The 4,455-nt window shown below is 35.4% G+C and overlaps 1 pseudogene; it reads right to left on the bottom strand.

Annotated features, from left to right (window-relative positions):
* Positions 1 to 2,072: 2,072 nt before the first annotated feature.
* On the bottom strand, positions 2,073 to 3,276 carry LOC114742665 (probable O-methyltransferase 3; annotated as a pseudogene).
* Between the last annotated feature and the right edge of the window lie 1,179 nt (positions 3,277 to 4,455).

Below are 4,455 nucleotides of genomic sequence, written 5' to 3'. Positions count from 1 at the left end.
CAGCGACCGACTTTCAGCGGCGACTTTATAATGTCACCGTTGAAAGTGTAATATAATAATATATATTTTATTTTACAATATTAATAAACAAATTCAATCTGGCTCAGCGGCAAGAAGATTGAATATGAAAGGAAGTGGTCACGAGTTCGAACCTTGAAAAAGACACATTTAAGGTGAAAATATTTGGACGATGACATGGCAGGAGGGAGTGATGTGGCAATAACGTGGTGATAGTCGCTGCTGAAGGTCCGAGTTCCAGTGATGACTTTATAATGTCGCCGTTGAAAGTGTAATATAATAATACTTATTTTATTTTACAATATTAATAAACAAATTTGATCTGGCTTAGCGGCAAGAAGATTGAACATAAAAAGAGGTGGTCACGAGTTCAAATATTGAACAAGACGCATTTAAGGTGAAAATATTTGGACGATGACGTGGGGGGAGGAGTGATGTGGCAATAACGTGGAGGTGGCTAGTGATGATGTGGCAGACGACAATAATGACGTGGCAGCCGGCGGTGATAACATGGCGTTGGTTAGGCATTACTTTTTGTCGCCGCTGAAAAGTCTTTTAGTAGTGACAAGAATGTCGCTGCCGAAAGTGTCTTTTAGTAGCGACAAATATCGTTGCTGAAACTTCTAAAAGTCGCCACTGAAAGTATCTTTCAGCGGCAACCTTTTTAGTCGTCGCTAAAAGTTTTCAGTCACGGCTGCTATGACAACAACTTTTTAGCGGCGACTGAAGACTTTCAGTGGCGACTTTTATACTTTCAGCGGCAACTTTTTGTCACAGCTGAAAGTCAATTTTTTTGTAGTGTTTTAAGCTAATATGAGGATGAATTTGAATATGATAATAATTCACTGCAATTAATGGTTATGGACTTGTGGTCTATGGAAATAGCTTGGAATTATAAGAGGTAATTGGATATTAATGGTTAAATGTGTGTATACCAAAACTAGTTTTAGTGCTAAGCACAATGATAAGCACTACGATACTCATGGTTATGATGAAATCCACATCATTTAAATATAATTTTAATGATCTATATTTAAAATTTTTAATAATGATTTTTAAACAAAAAAGTATTTTTTGTAAGAAACTTACGGTTAAATGACTATATTTATTTTGGATTATATACTTATTACAAGAAAATATTTTTTTAAAAACAAAAATTTAAAGGTTTAAATCTTAGTCATCTATGTTAAATTTGAATGGTTGGGATTTGATGAGCATCAATCAGCACTGAAACTAATTCCTATATATACCTCGCTTGAAAATTAATGAATCCAATTAATGGTAGGTTGAATATTACTATTACTATTTTTTTAATCAATGGTTGAATAACTTTTTTGCCAGCATCAATTGTTGAATACATATTCACATCATGGGTTTTTTAATTATTAAAATTATTTTTACCAACATTAAACCAAACAGGACACATAACTTCTCCTAATACTTGCAATGCTTCTATTCAATAATCCTTCTCTTATTACATTATTTTTTATTTAGTTTTTTTAATCTTTTCAAATTGGTTAATTACAAGTCGAAAATGGTGATTCTTTATTGTATAATTCTTTATTGCATCCTCTAATTATAGCATAACAGCGATTACATTATTGATCACTAAGGGTGTGTTTGGTATGAGGGATTTGGGTGGGAGGGAAGGAAACGGGAGGGATTTTAATCATTTCCCCTTGTTTGGCAACACACAAATTTTAGGAGGGGGGAAAATTTTTTAAAATTTCCCCTCCCCTCCCCTCTTCAACCTCCCCTCCAAAATTAGGAGGATTTGGAGGGAAAGGGTAATATTTTGTCATATTATGACCATTATGTCCACATTTTGTCATGTTGTGACCATTATGTCTATATTTTGTCATGTTGTGACCATTATGCCCACGCCTTAAATAAAATAAGAGCAAAGTTGTTCATATTAAAATATTTTTCCCTCCCCTCCCCTCTTTTTTTATAAATCCAAACAAGATAATATTAAAATCCTTCCATTCCCCTCCCCTCCCCTTCCTCTCATTGAGCCAAACATACCCTAAGATACCCATATTCCATCCTTACGTTTAAGGATAAATTTCCATGATAGACCTTGAACCCAAAAGACGACTTATCTTGTAATTAGTGAAACCAGCAGAGCAGATTAACTTGACCCATTCCTTCTCACTTCTTTCTCTTCCCGTAGAAAGCACCATCATCAACATATCCAAGAAAAGCTGTGTTTCCACCAATTCATGATCTTTATTCTGCTGATCCACCACCATGTCTATAATGATCACTTTGTTGCCCCTCTTCCCATTGCCTGAAATAGCCTCTTTGCACTTCTTAAGTATCCTCACACATTCTTCATCACTCCAATCATGCAGGACCGACTGTTTCACACATTTACCACACAAAACTTCTATGTAAATCAAAGGCTAAAACAAAATCTAAATGTTCACAAGTCATCAATTGATGAAAGTGTGGTGTGTGTGTGTGTGTGGTTCTATGCGGGCCTACCTTGAGTAAAACCGCATCTGCATTAGGAATTGCCTTAAACATGTCACCCCCCAACGTAGTTCAAGTTGTTAGTGCCTTTCAAGCCAGCGACAACGTGTGGAAGATCGAGCACAGAGCATTTCATGGCTGGGAAGGATTGAGCTATGGCCTTCGCCATAGTTCCTGTGCCCCCTCCAACATCAACCAATGACTCTATTCCATCGAACGTCCACTTGACCTCGTGAAGCATGGCACTTGACACCAGGCGAGAATCACACAGCATTGCGTTGTTGAACAGATTATTGAGCTTGGGGTTATGGCTTGCATACTCCCAAATGGCCATTCCATGTGCTGTGTGATATGCGGTAGGATCATCATTCTGGAACCAAGTACTCAAATGATGCCAAGGCTCCATCTGAATTGGATCAAGTGACAGAAGCAAAGAAGAGGTCATACTCAAGGGGTTGTCCTTTACAAGAAGCCTACCGGCGTAAGTCAGAGCGTAGGCTGCTTCTTCTTCTTCATGAAGTTTCTTTTGGTGGAAGAACCTGAATGTGTGAGAATGGACATGAGACGTCCGATACCGTTTGTTTTTGCAGGGTTGATTGGTAGAGAAGCTGTGAGTTGAGAGAGAGACATGAAAGGTTGGGGATGCTTGTGGATGAGATCTGGTATGCCCAGTTGAACTGCACACTTAAGGCACATGGAATTGATGAAGTTGTAGGTTTGGTTCCATACGTGGGCATGGGCTCGGAACAACTCGTTTGCTTCAAATTCATTTTGCAAATCCATTATCTCTCAATTTTGTGAGCTAGGCTTAATGAATCACTCATGTAGAGTCTTGTTAACAGAACCACCACCTGTTTATATAGTCTCAAATTAGCTTCTACCAGCGGGACAAAACGATGCTTGTCTTCAAAATTCAATTATAGTTTGTCGTTAATTTGTTTTTAATTGTATGGATTGAACCTTGATTTCAGAATAAGATGGAGATTTCATCAATATAATGGACGGATGGATTTGTCCCTTTATAGATAATAATTATGTGTAATATGAGTGAGATTCAACGTCAGGAACTGAACCTGAAAATGTAACATACTATATTTAAAAAAAAAATGTAATAAAATATATATAAATAAAATAGTATTTTTTTTTATTTTAAAAAAAACAATTCGGTGGAAAAGATGAGGGAGGGAGAGTTGTATTAAATGAAAGAAGAATTTGGGGAAGATGTAATTAATGAAGTTGAAAAATGGAGAGTATTAATTAAAGAAGGAAGAGGAGGGAGGATGCAGTTGAATAAAAAGAAATAGAGGACCATGTAGGTTGAAGAAAAATAAGGATGGAGAAGTAAATATGAGTATGTTAAATATCTTGGAAAGACAGAGAGAAAATAAAAGAGAGAGCATGAGGTAAAAGGAGAGTAAGGTGCAAGAAGAAGAGCATGAGAGAAGTAGAAGTGTTAGCATTTTGAAGGGTAATATAAGTTTTGAAGATTATTTAGATGTAGAGTCGGGAATATGAGTTAGGACCGCGGCCAGCCCACCAACCTGCTATAAAAAGAGAGTGTTAGGGTTGGCATTTTGCTAGCTCGCAACGCATAACCTGCGCGGTTGTGGTTTTAACCCGCCACTTTTTTTTTTATATAAAATTTTCACATAAATAATATGTTATTATATTTGAAAATTTTCCTCTTATTTACATTTTAATTTTCATATTACATAATACATATGTAAAAAAATATTTTAAAAAAATAAGTATACTATATTTATAGCAAAAATTCAATAACTACAATAAATAGAAGACAATATTTATTACAGAAAAAAAGTGTTTTAGAAAAACATGGTGAATGAACTTTAAAAAAAAAAAGAAAATACACTTCTAATTTATTAAGAGATAGTGTTTTGTATCAAACATGACATTTGTATTAAAAAATTATAAAAATTTATCACCTGATGAGTTGATGTTGAA

This window comes from Neltuma alba, unplaced genomic scaffold (genome assembly GCF_004799145.2).
Source record: "Neltuma alba isolate B1F8T4 unplaced genomic scaffold, ASM479914v2 tig00003852_pilon, whole genome shotgun sequence".
NCBI classification, from domain to species: Eukaryota; Viridiplantae; Streptophyta; class Magnoliopsida; order Fabales; family Fabaceae; genus Neltuma; species Neltuma alba.
The sequence above is the reverse complement of the archived record's forward strand: the minus strand, read 5'-3'. Positions and strand labels throughout refer to the sequence as shown.